The sequence below is a fragment of the Artibeus jamaicensis genome, unplaced genomic scaffold (genome assembly GCF_021234435.1).
Source record: "Artibeus jamaicensis isolate MK-2021 breed Jamaican fruit bat unplaced genomic scaffold, CSHL_Jam_final contig_484, whole genome shotgun sequence".
Taxonomy (NCBI): Eukaryota; Metazoa; Chordata; class Mammalia; order Chiroptera; family Phyllostomidae; genus Artibeus; species Artibeus jamaicensis.
Genome location: NW_026521859.1, coordinates 12,089,970 through 12,103,704, shown reverse-complemented (window position 1 = coordinate 12,103,704; position 13,735 = coordinate 12,089,970). Strand labels below are relative to the sequence as shown.

Here is a 13,735-nt window from a genome sequence, read left to right as displayed (position 1 = left end):
TCTCAGTCACTGCGGGTGTCGGCGAGAGTCGCTACAACCTCCTTAAAGGATCACAGCTGTGTATCTGCTGTACCAGCAATTCCCCTTCTAGGAATTTACTCTGCAGACACACTCCCACATGTGCCAAATGGCATGTATACAGTGACACTCACGGCAGTGCGATTTGTGATGACAGAAAACTGGAGCCAGCCTCCACAGCCAGTGTGAAGGCACCGCTTTAAGAAGTCACGGTTCACCCATACGGCGGAACGCCATGCAGCTGCGGAGGGCAGTGCGGGTGTCCTCCACGTCACAGTACGGAAGCATTTTCCCTGGACACCGTTAGGCGGTGCGCGTGAGGCGCAGCACAACCTGAACGGTGTGCTGGCAGGTGTCGAAATGGTGTGTGTTCATATGTGCATTTAGACGCACAGATTTCCTTTGGAAAAGATAACCAAAAAGCTAATAACTGGTTACCCTTAGGGAAGGCAGCTGGGAGACCAGGGGCGGGAAGGGGAGGGAGAGTTACTATACACCACTTTAGACTCTTTGTTAACTCCCAACTTCTACACCACACGCACACGTTAACTATTCAACCAATCAGTAGGAAAGACTGCGGCTGATCTGGCTCTCCACCGCTCTGCCTGTGTGCGTGAACCAGGTGTGACAGGTCACTTTCCATTATACATTCTCTGCTTCTATAAGTATCCATGATTCTCAGTTCAAACCCCCAGGTTTTTTAGTCTTTTTTTTTTCTGATGCAAAAGTAGGATGATCACCACACCACACCCAGAACACAAAAGAAACTCACCAAGCTTTCCCTCCTCAGTTAGATTTTGAAAGTATTCATCCTCAAAACTGCCCGCCTTATCTGAAAAACATGCAATCACTAACCCTGGACCACCGCCACCCTGAAGTCCCAAATGCAGGCAAGCGGGGTCCCCTAAACATGCACAGCAGATCAGCTGCTGGGGCTCAGGCACCCCTGCTGTTAACAGGGCCTCAAAGCACTGTCAGGTGGGACCGTGCGTGACAAAGCGACCCAGACACTCATTCCCATTGGGAGTGGCTGGCACTCCCAGCGGCATGGAGAGCCTTCCCTGCAGCTCTGCCCGCAGCAGTATTTTAATGGCATGTGACCCAAAGGTGCCACTGCCATCACTTTTAAACCTACCCCACTCCCACTCCACTTCATCACAAAGTAGCCCTTATGTACACTTTAAGTTGTAAATCAGCATTTGTCAAGTTCTAAATTGGGCTACAGCAATATTTATTCATCAAAGGGTAAATCATCCATGCAAAGACATAAAACTGCCTAATAATTTAATATGCTATCACTCTTACCTGAAACTTGTCAAAAAGTGGCCTGAAAGAGGCCTGTGTTTTATAGCTGACTGGTGGTAAGTCCACGGTTTATTAAATAGTTCATGTTTTTAACTCCTGGGGAAGGGAGGCACCATGGACATACATCCCAAGTGGTAGAACCCATCATCCTGATCACTAACCTGTTTGAGGGCAGCAAAAAGCAGATTCCCCAAAGAGGACCAATGTCTCGTCCAAACAGCCTTAAGACGGTTGGTTTGAATAGAAAAGCAAGAAAAATGAAAAGTACAGCATTCTGTACGGGCGGAGGCAAAACACACCAAGTTAGAGGATTCACACTGGGCACAGGCGGGTCCATGGAGCAGCAGGAACGGGTGAGCTGCGACTCTGAGCTGCACAACTGCGACAGCTGGGCCAGGGTGCCAGCTCCAGGGCCTTCTCGGATCTCTGGAGCAGTAAGCTTTCCGGACCTAGAGGTCCCACTTCAGCAGAAGTATGTACTTCCCACAGCAGGGCGGGAAGGACAGCGTTCCGCCCGGTCGGCAAGGAACAGCAACCACGCCCGGAGACCAAGGCTTCTCAGCCTCGGCACTGAGGACACTCTGGGCCAGTAATTCTCTGTGGTGGGCTTGTCCTGTGCAGGGGAGGATATTTAGCAATGGCCTAGGCCTCTACCCATCAGTTGCCAGTAACACGGCCCCCAAACAGTGGTGACAACCTGCACTGTCCCCAGACATTGCCAATGTCCCCGGGGGACAAAACCACCCCCAGCTGAGAACCACTGTCCTGGATGAAATCAGGTCTAACTTGATGAAGGTGGGTGGAAGGAGACAAATCCACTCTGACAAACGTAATTTTCCTTCACGGTACTTTTCCTCTGAATTTCAAAATACAAATCTGAGGAAATGCAAAAATCAGAACACCAATATTTAGTTAGCACACTGTTAACCTTCTCTCACCAGCAAGGTCCAAACCCGCCTACAGGCGGAGAGCACCTAACCCGGTTCTGCCGTCCTTCCCCTCCCTCCCTGCACCCCACTTCCACACGCCCCCCACCCACCCGTCTTCACCTTTTACTTCTAACTTACCCTCTATTTCCTCTACGTTTTTCCACAACCTTGTGGTTTACTCTGGCACAAGAACACGTTTCAGGCTGGCATTCACTGTGGTTAATGACAAGGTGGGTTTCTAAGCCGCAAACACTATTAATTTGAAAACTTTTCAAATTCACTCTCCCTATTCACGGGCAAGAGGAGGAGGCAATCCCTCCCCAGCGCTGAACACTGAACCCCTCACAGAACTTAAATAATCAAACAAAGATAGAGAACCACCTTTTAGTTAAAAAAAAAAAAAAAAAAAGGCCCGTTCATATGTCCATATTCCAGGCCACATTTCCCACAAGAATTTTATAATCAACAGACCAAGACGGCACACTGCAGCTTGCAGGCTTCCCCCAGGGAGCCGTCTTGCTCTCGGGGCTCGAAAAGCAACTGGTAGATGACGGCACCTGGGCCGAACTCAGAAAAATGCTGTCAACCATCTCGTCTTTGATTCCATTTTGGAGTTTTTTTAAAAGGCAACTTTATGAAGGTTGTATTGGAACAGGATGGGAAATATTAAAATGAAACTGGACCGTAAGTTTAGAATGGTTTTTCATCTGCATCCATCAGTTAGAAGGTGCCCAACCCTGATGTGAGGGCGGAGGAACGGGAGCCACGGGGGCTGGGTCCACCGATGTGGCCTCGGGCTTGGGGCCAGGTGGCCTCCCATCAGGGCTGCACTGTGGCCACTGACCACATTCAAGTGGGACGGGTTCCAATCATGCAAAACCACCTTTCTGCAAGTGTGAGCCATAAAGAGCTGAAAACCAGCCTGCCGAGAGATTTGCCTGGAAGCTCTGTCTTACATCCACTTGAAAAATGCCCGCTGTCACCACCATCGACCATCGATAGCTTGGTGGCATCGCCAGAGTAAGAGATGCCTGTGCTTGGGCTCTTCAGAAGGTAGGACTCCACTAGCAAGGTGTTTAGAATGCCCCAAGTTGCCCCACAAATGCCAAATTCCCCTTGGAGACCAACCTGCTCAGGTTTATTTAAAACTGTTTAAGTCTCATGCCCTATTCATTCTGCTCACTGTGTACAAGTTTGCTAAATTGGCTGACCATCCAGCTCACTGTACTCTCCATCCCTGTAGCCTAACAAGATTAAAGAAACAAACAAAATGGACATTAACCGCAAGAAGGTAGGAAAGTGCCCAAGTCATGCGTGCCAGCCTCATAGGAGAAAAGACTTGAACTCAAACACTCAGAGCAGGCCTTGCGTATGATCTGATCATGGCAAAGCCAAAATGCCACAGACATAAAACAGAAATGAGGAAAGTGTCTCTAAAAGCAAAACAAAACTAGCTTTTCCTTGAAATAGTCCGTCCTGGTGCATTTCCAGTGGAATACAGTCGTCACAGATCTGCAAGGCTGCGGCAGGTGGCGAGGTGCACCTGTGTCTCAGTGATGAGGCTGCCTGTACATCAGCAAAGCTAGTGGAGTCAAGGTCGGGACGTCCCCTGGTCCAGTGAGCTTCCCCCAGAGAGACATTCTATTGCTAGGCCACAGACCACACCCCAAACCCAGCCATCTCAGAAACAAGTGCCAGTGAACACAGAAGGTGACGAAGGGACTCAAGTTGTGGCACAAGTGCACTAACAGCCAAGACACCTGCACCATCATTCCGGGTCACTGAGCTTATTGTGGCAGGCCTCTGCTGCCCGTCTGGTCAATGGAGTCCCCTCAGTATTCAATAAGATCACACCTGTGACCTAGCACCCAGCCTTTGGACTCCAAGAGTGTATCCAGTAAGTGCCGGCTTACCATTCCTGCTTCCATCATTTCATTATTACTATTATCCCGCCATCACCAATTATAATATCTTCCCTTCCAACTTCATCTGCTTACAATATACAAACAGGGACCACGACTGGCAGCTTCGATCCTCAGGACCATATTTGTTCTTCACATGAAGAGCTGTTTGTCTAAACTAACAATCCCTCTCACCTTCCTGCTAGCCATCGACCCCCAACCCCCATTCCATGTGAAATATGACCCTGAATGTGTGACATGCGCCTGTGCTGTCCCTGGGGGAGGGAGGCATCTTAGAGTGACAGTCCTTGCAAGGCTGTGCCGGGGGTTCGTTGAAGTCCACATACGTTGGCACTCGAAATGCCAGACACTAATGACTGAATCTGCCCTCTCTCCTTTGTAAGTCACTGGTAGGAAATGAGAAGCGACGGCAGAGGCAGAGAAAGTGTGGGGGCAGAATTCCACTTTCCCCACGACTCAGTACAAGAGCTAAATGGAGTCCTTCAAAGCAAGACCTAAAAGAGGAGCAATTTAAATAACTTTCCCCAGCTCTTAGCAAAGAAAAGTGGAGAGAAAGGCTCGAACGCGGCGAGAACACTCGCAGACATGAATTTGCATACCTCCGCCAAGCACGGGGGAGGGGGGTCTGCCTCTTCCCTAAACTGGTCGCAGCCACCACGCAGGCTCTCTCCACAGGCCTCTTAAGGGGCTGAACCTTTTAAAACAAACATGAACTTCTACCTCAACCATTTAAGAGAACTATATGATTTTAAAAAAGACAAAAAAGGTCAACGGCGTTCTGAGCACACGTCTCAGCTTTGTTCTGCTCGCTTCCCCACTTCCTGTTGCCTCGGCGCCGCATCACTGTTCAGTTCTGCAGCCCAGGCGTCTGCTCTGGTATCACTGTAAGGTTTCAGTGGGAGGCCGTGGGGCACTGGGACGAAGACCACACCGTTCCGAGACACGAAATCACACCCGCCCGACCATCAGGAAAGTACACCCAAAATTTTACCCCTCCGGTCGACAGTGGGTGTGCTAGGAAAACGTTTGTGGGCGAGCTTCTCTTTGCGGGGACGTCCTGTGTGGGCAATGGCCACCTAACCACTAGCGAATACCAGGTGGCTTAGAACTGGGAACCAGGCCGGAAAATACTCAGCACCCACAGACCAAGAAATTCCCAGAAGGAGACACACCTTCCAGCCCTGAGCCCTTCCCCAAACGCTGCGCTCCAGGGAGCAATGGCCACTGGGAACAGAAACTGAAAGACCTAAATGCTTTGTGCGTGGGACCTTGTCTAATCGCCAGCTTAGAATAAAGGTCAGACAAAAAGGGACACCAGAGGCCATTTGGCTCTCCCCCCGACCCCCCCCCACCTGGGGTTACGGCGGAGGAAGTAACGCACATCAAATGAACACAGCTGGGACACTCAGCCCATGGGCCCAGCTGTACTGGATGCTGGCTGGTCATAATGTGTGGGGGTGTGGAGGGTGACCTTGAAATACTTTACAGGAGAAGGTCCCAACTTCTAGAAGTACATTTGTGGGGGTTGGGGGTAGAATAGCCTGTCCTCATAACCCACTCTGGCCCCTGAATACCATAAGTTAGGAGTTGCCCTTCCACAGATCCCTAAACTGACTCACTGCACCCATCTGCCACTATTCCCCAGCTGGGGATTAAAATATAAAATCTGGGAGACGGTGCTGTGCAAGGCACAGGACTAGGCGTGGAAAACTGGGCTCCACCCCCAGTGAACACAGGATGGCCTAGGGGTCATCCTGCTCTTGGGGTCTCCCTCTGTCCCTGTGTGGCATGAAAACCTTGACCTCTGAGGTGCTACACCCTGGGGTGCTCTAATTCTAAAGCTGTGGAACCGTTCCAGCCCCCAGACCGCCAAAGAGCTCCTTCTCTTTTCCCACCTTCTCTGCTCAGCCCTTCCTCCCGCCCCACCTGCCCAGCACACTAGGGGACCCTCAGCACGCACAGCAGTACACTGGAGGGTCCTGTGTGCACTGACCCAATTTGAGCTTTCCAGTTCTCACTGTGCCTTCCTGTGTCATCCCCACAACTAAGACTTTGTTCCCAATCATCCAGCCAATAAAAATGTGGCGAGGGGCTACCGTGCACAGGGTGCTCAGCCAGGGTTGGAGCGTACGGGGCCAAACCCCAGCCCTGCCTGTCAGTCTCTACCTCCTTCCTGACCGATTTTCTCCCCAGGCCCTGGCGACACCCTGCACGGCGGCATATGTGTATATGTTTCTTTGTTGTCTGCCCTGCTCATTAGCAGAAATGTCCCACGAGGGCAGGGGCTGGTTTTGCTCATCCTGGCAGCCAGTGCAGGAGTCAGATGCCGAGTGAGTGGATGAAGGGCCGAATCTTCCTCAACTATTGCCAGGTTATTTAACGTCGCTTAAGTTTTACATTTTCCTCATTTCTAAAACAAGGGTAATATTAATGTGTTCTTTATGTGACAGGAGTGAGGATTAAACAAGAAAATTATTGTAACAGCATTTAGAATATACCTGGCACACAGCAAACAATCAATAAACGTTGGCTATTACTTGTTAACCATGATTATTATAGTCACTGATGGGAATGCAGGGAAATAAAGACTCTTTATTGTACCCTGGGCAGTTTTTAGGCTAAATAACTAAGATTCTGTGTATGAAATACCCATCTATAAAGGATCATTAAGAGAGGACTGGGCCATGGTCCCAAGCAGATGCTATGGATCCTTCACAGCTAAAGTCCCAATGAAAAACGTTTTCCCGTAGTTTAAAGCCATGAGCTTGTGTGTGTAAATGCTGCTGTGCGAGTCCCTATCACAGCCATCATCCAAGCAATTTAGAGTCTTAAAATATCTAATTCCTGCCCTCAAGAGCTTATAAGTTCCGCTGGGGAAAATGAGACCTTAATACAGGCATACCTCATTTCATTGTGCTTTGCTTTGCTGCACTTAACAGACGCTGTATTTTTTATAAACTGAGGACAAGATCCTCCACCAGCAAAAGGATTATGGCTCACTTTATTGTGATACTCACTTCACTGCCGTGGTCTGGAACCGAACCCACAGTGTCTCTGAGGCATGTCTCTATGCGAAAGAAGAACTACAAACTCAAATTCAAACAACAAATATCAAATGTCAAATAAGCACACTGGAGACCAGGGCTGCCAAGTGCTGGTAAATGCTGAACGACCAGCTCTCAAAAAAAAAGTCTTGATTTCAGCGCACGTCACTTTCCAGGGTGTAAATACTCTCTAGAGCCAAGCTCAAGCTACCAACGTGAGGGCCAGTGGACGGGGAGCTGGGAGGAGACGTGCACAGTCAACTCCCATGAGCTGCCGTGAGCCAGCTACAGCACAGGACCTCAAGGTTCTGCTCCTCCAGGTTGAGGGCCATGGGCGCTAACAACTAACATTTTCACGGTATTTCAGGTTACGAAGCACACCAGAGGCCGTGATTGTACTTCGCCCTCACCCATCTGGTCAGAAAGATGTTCCCCTTGTTTTCCGTATAAGGAAACAGTGTCAAAAAGCACAAACTTTTTTCAGGACCATTCTGCTAGGGAATGACACTGTCAAGGCTCCAACCAGAGTCTCCGTGGTAGCCACAAATTCTCAGGGTACTGTCACCCCTGACAACTAAGACTTCCTGGGGGACGGGTGGTTGCAGGGGGAAGAACGAGGAGGAAATGAATGCAGGAGAGGCCCAGTGCTCACCCGGATGGGAAATACACTTACAGCCCAAAGACCTAGGGAGCGTGCAAGGCACGAAGAAACTTGAAACTGATGAAACCGCTTGGTTCAGCATGCCTCACCAGGGAACTGCTTTCCTAAAACGGTGATGCAACTATTCAGCCTGCACTCCAGACTTCACTGCAGCAGGGATGAAGGGACAAACGAAACAGCAAGCAATGTCGATGATGAAAAACAGGGGGCTGGCTGAATGAGCTCGGGAACATCCGCACTAACAGAATGTTGTGCCACCGCCCAAAGCCATGTAAAGAACAGCTTACAACTAGGAGATTCTAGCAGAATATTGTTTTGAAAGCACTTTACATAATAATATGTGCAGTATGATTCCAGTTTTATGAAAATGAACAAGCAGGCAAGCACATCCTATGTATACATGCAAAAAAAAAAGACTTCAAAATCCTCACATTGGTTTCTTCCAGAAGAGTGGGATTATGGATGACTTTTATTTTCTTCTCTGTATGCTTCAAGTTTTCTCTCGCATGTTGCTCTTATAATAATCAGAAAAACAATAAATGGACCATATTTTTAAATTGGGATTTTCACAGGCTGCAAAGCCAAACTGCAAAAAATCAGTGAGGTAAACCCCCAGGAAGACATTCTGCTGCGGCGGAAGTCCAGGGGCTCAGGCCCCTGACACTTTCCTCACACCCCTCAAAGAGTCAAGCCAGACCCCCCCACAAACCCCGCCCCCTCATGCACAGACACCCCGAGCACAAGCGCACAAGCCTCCATGCCACCCCCTTGCCCCTCCTCTCAACCTCATCCCCTGACCCATTTGCAACCTGGTGGGGGGCAAGCCGTGGAAGGCACACTGGGGGATGGACAACCAGTAATCGCTCGTGAGCGCCCTCCACGCGCCACGCAGCATGCCAAGAGCCTCACACAGGTGAATTCCAATACGCAGCAATTCTAGAACGTCGGTATTCCTACCAACATTTTACGGAGGAGGAAAGTTTAGTTCACAAATGATATCCAGGGTCACACAGCCCACGAGCACCCAGAAATGGAAATGAAACCCAAGTCTAACCAGAATTGGTCTATAGATGTTTAAGCAGCTTGCCCAGCAACTGTACTTAATCAGGAAATGCAAAATATCGAAGTTCAACCTACATTAAGTCTATACTGAGGCTGAAAGTGGAATGAATGTACCACCAGTCCCGACTTGAGACTGTACAGGTAATTAATAATTTAAAAAAGGAAGAAAAGTGGGGAGGGAACCTCAGCTCTGTGCTCATCCCTCATTCAGTGAAGTAAAAATAAAAATCGAAACTTCCCCCAACACACTGTGCTTTAATGAAAGCACCAAACCAATCCTCACTACCACCCACCCCAGCCCACTCCGTTTAAATTTAGGCAACCACCAGCCAAACTGTACCCGACTGCATTATCTGATATGAAGTCATGAAGTTCTCACAGGTTTCACGGAAAATGGGCGGGGCAGGTGGGGCTGGCATCGTGGTGGGGTCTCTGGCCGCGCCTCAGAAGACCCCTCTGCGAAGAGCTGGTTCTGTGAGCTGGCTCTCTGCCTGGCGTTGTGTGACCTTGTGGCTCCCCCTCTCTGGGCTTCAGCCACCACTTCACAAAATCAGGGGTGGGCTGACCAAAGGGATCCGAAAAGCCTACCCCAATGTACAGTATGACTCCCAGGACCCGGCCCTGCACAGGGCAGCCCGCCAGGCAAAGCCTGAACATCTCATCCCACCTCCCGACAGCCAGAGAATGAATGACCAGGGACCCAAGATGTGGGTGACTGGGGCTAAATGAGTTGGCCGGACCTGGAGCTGGAGTTCTTCAGCACCAGCTTCGGAGTAGTAAGTTCTCAAGTTTGGAGACAGACGGCTGAGCTACAAGAAAGGCTTCAGTTCGGAGGGCTGTGTGGCCAGTCACCCTCTGGCCCCACCTAGGTAATGCCAGCAAGGATTCCGCCCACTGGGTCTCAACAAACTCAAGAGTCCTTGATCCCTTCTCCTCACGCTTGACCTTTTTTTCTTCATTCCTCACTTGTGGATATGTTTATTGATTTCAGAGAGAGGAAGGGGGGGTAGGGAGAGAAAGAAACACTGATCAGTTAGTTGATTGCCTCCCATACATGCTCTGACCAGGGATTGAACCCACAACTCAGGGATGGGCCCTGACCGGGGATCAAACCTGTGACCTAGGTATGTGCCCTGATGGGGAAACCAACCTGCGACCTTTTGGTACATGGGACAATCCTTCAACTAACTGAGCCACCAGCCGGGGCCACACCTGACTTTTTAAACGAGATCTGGCCAGAGCAAGGGAGTTACTAATGAAACACTCTCTCTGGGTTTACTGTGTGATTCCGAGGCTTTGGGGACCGACAGGCTAGCAGGACTCTCCTTCCAACAACCTAATGCACTGGATTTCTTTTCAAGGTTGCTTCCGGAGTTTCATTAAATGTATGTGTAGGCCTGTACCCACTCTCTCAGAGGTATGGGGCACCCTGGAAAAAGGGGAATCAAATTAATTTTCCCAACTCAAGGAGATGTACTGCCTTACCAGAGCGTAACTCACGGCTCCCCTTTGGAGGCACCAGTAATCAGCCCCGTGCTCTCTTTGAAACCTGTGGGTTGAACACACGGACTAACCCAACTGAGCCCCCAGCCTCTGCAGTCAATGGCCAAGCCATCCAGCTCTCCATCCCACACACGCTCGAGTCCAGTCCTCCGCAGGCCCAGCCCCCTCGCTCTGGACCCGCCCAAGCAGACTGCCCAGGTCCTCATCTGCTGAGCCACCCTCTAAGGACTCCGTCAGAAACCCAGTAGAAGGGTAAAAAGAAAGATTAAGAGAAAGAAGAGGACAACCAATGGCCTCGGTGCTTTGAAGCCCTGATGTGTGACTTTCCTCTCCTGCTTCAGGATGTGGGAGATAAGCCCCTGGGGGCTGCTCCCCACACCCCGACTTTCACTGCAATGAGGAACCCAAGTCTGAGCCCTCAACCCTCCTCGTTCGACCGGTCATCAAAGCCCAGGATGCCTGACCACCCAAAAGCAGGACTTTCAAGGTGAATAACAGTGAGGTATGCACATTACACTACTTCACACAGTGCTAAACGTATCCAGCCCACGAGGGGGGGGGGAATGATGGAGAATAATAAAATATTTTTGACTGTAGTAGTAAAAATCATGAATTTCAGAATCAGATCTGGAATCAAATCTAGGCCTTTTCACTCAACCCCTCTGAGCTCCCTGGTCTATGAAATGAGTATCGTAGGAGAGAGAAGTATATATAACTTGGAACTTATTAACACACAAGTTGTTCTCCTCGGCAGGCTGAAATGAAAGAAGGAGAGTTATGATGAGTCCCCCAAGAACTAGAAAGACTCAAATTCTGGAAGCAGAGTAAGAGCAACAGGGCAGGTACCTGGGTCAGGCCCTGACCAGACGCCCCCACCCCTCAGTACAGGTACCTGCAGCAGGAGGCGTGGCCCTCACACGCAAACCCCCTGGGCCACCCTTGCAGACAATGAGCGTGGCAGAAATGCTCTAGACACCTGGCTTTCCAAATTGTATCAGCAGCAGAATCCCAGATGCCAATACAGAGAATAAAGATAAAGGGCAAGATGTTCTTGGAGAAGCAGATTCTAAGATTAACTGACCTGCAGCCCGGGAAAAATCTTGCAAACTAAAAGTGTAGTGTAATGGAGAAAGAAGGGAAGGAAGGAGAGGAAGGCGGCAGAAGGAGGCAACAGAGAGGACACCAGAAATTAGCTGTGCAACACAACTGGGACCTGCAGTGGGGACGGCCCCTCGCTGTGACAAGACCCACAAGCCTCAGGCGCCTTCCTCAGGCACCACTGGCTACACAAACCCCTGCAGCAACCCCTCGAAGGGGCCCAAAATGACAAGCAGAGGCACCACTGAGATACACTCCAGAGTTACGGCATTATTTCCTTGTGGCCAAATATTTACTGAGATGCAAACATCCACCCTTCTTCCAGAAAGAGAACCGCCCACCTGACACGCCCCTCATGGCTCAAGACATGGCTGCAGAGAACGGGTCTGAACTCCCCAGCACCCAGGCTGCTGCCACTGCCCCAGGAACTGCCACCCCCACCCAGCCACTGTTCCTCACGCACTCACTTTTGTTCCTCTTTTTAAATTTCGTGGGACAGCATCCGTTTGTCCAATAAAACTTCACCACACCAAACAGAAGGATATCGAGCCTATTTTGCCAGCTCAAAAGCTTGTCCCCATGAGGAATGCATTAACAACCCATTCAAGCACAGAACGTGCCTTGCTTGTCTGGGCAGGTCATGGGTCAGAAAATACCTGCTCCTCAAAAAAATCACACACGTGGCAATCATCCGATACACCAGTCAAACAGCACATGCCAAGGGTGGCCGCGGGCGGGCCTCTGAGAAGCATGACCACACCAAGAACATTCCTTCCGCTAACAACAGAGAGTCTGAATGAAGTGAGCTGAGTCAGCAAAATATTTTCACAAGCATTCCCACCAGTCAGAAGCCACTCTGCTTTGCAACCCGAATCCTCCTCTTTGGGAAACTGGTGAGCACCAGCCACTTCCCAGGTGATGAGGCACCAGTAAGGGAAGATCTGGGGGCCTGCAGTCCGAGCTCCGAGTTCAGTCCCTGCTCCAGCACTTGCTATCTGTGTGCTCTCGAGTGGATGATGTATGCCAATTTGATAAATGTAAGTAACACTCAATAAATACGAGCCCTGTGCTAACTTCCATCTCCAGCCATAACCCCAAAGTAAAGAAGGCCTAAGCATTGTGCAAAACCACCATGGGGCAAGTACCACTTGCACCGAAGACCAGATCACCTGGGAATCTGTGATATTAAGGAAGGGAGTGCGGCCATGGCATGCCCTTGGTCCTCATCCCCACGGGTGCCTTTTATACACAAAAATCCCATTCATCCTTCAAAACACAGCTCCAGCGTGTCTCTCTACAAAAATTTGGAAGGGCATGCCCCTCTCTCTCTCCTTTCACTGTTCCACTTTGCATGTATGCTTATTATAGTACTGATTTTGTTCTGTTTCATACCAGAGTGGTATTATGGTCCTGTCCCCCAAGTCCATAGGAAAGGTTCTTCCAAAGCTGGGCTGTGTCTCTGTCACCCTCACCCGCCTGGGCCCGGCACACACACTGCCTTGTGGGCGCAGGTCAAGAACTATTTCCCATGAATGGGTGACTGAGGGAGAACTCCATTAAGACTGCCCTATACCACGTAAAATGCACCATTGTAACAACATAACAACACTCTGGAGAGAGCTCAGGTGAAGTGAGCCAATGGAACCACAGCAGGGAAAGGCTGATACACACCAACAGGGAGAATGTCCCACGGGCAACACCAGCACCCCAGGGAGAAGCAGAAGCCCGGGCCGGAAACCTCAGCAGCACACACCTGACTCCAGTCTTACTCTGGGCGGACTTCAGTCAACCCCCGACCCCGCTGTGGGCCTCGGTTTCTCTATGTCCGCGTCTACCTGCTACCCCGTTACGTACACGCAGAGCCACAACCAGATGGCAGGAAGGAAGGTGCCCTAGAGGAAAAGTGCTGTGTATTCCCCAGGGTTTAGTGTTATTTCTAAATGGTTTTGGTTTTTACAGTATGTTGTTTGTGACTCTTCTAAAAGAAAAGTCCGGAGGAAGAGAGATGAAACAGACTGCAGAGAATTTTTAAAAATAAAGCAAAAATCAAGAGGAAGTGGGTCCCTCTCACAGGTTTCTCATTAAACCAATAGTCGAGTTTTAGTAATCAGTTTGTGTTATGGTTTCCATTACAGATGAGAGCATATTAAACCTGTGACGATCAAAGAGAAAGCAGAGGCCCCACTGCAGCTA

General features: G+C 49.9%; 1 protein-coding gene across 12 annotated transcripts in view; it reads right to left on the bottom strand.

The window, feature by feature from the left end:
- The window catches only part of TRERF1 (transcriptional regulating factor 1), a 202,754-nt gene that overhangs the window by 136,621 nt on the left and 52,398 nt on the right, over positions 1 to 13,735 (bottom strand). The gene's annotated exons all lie outside the window — the stretch shown is intronic.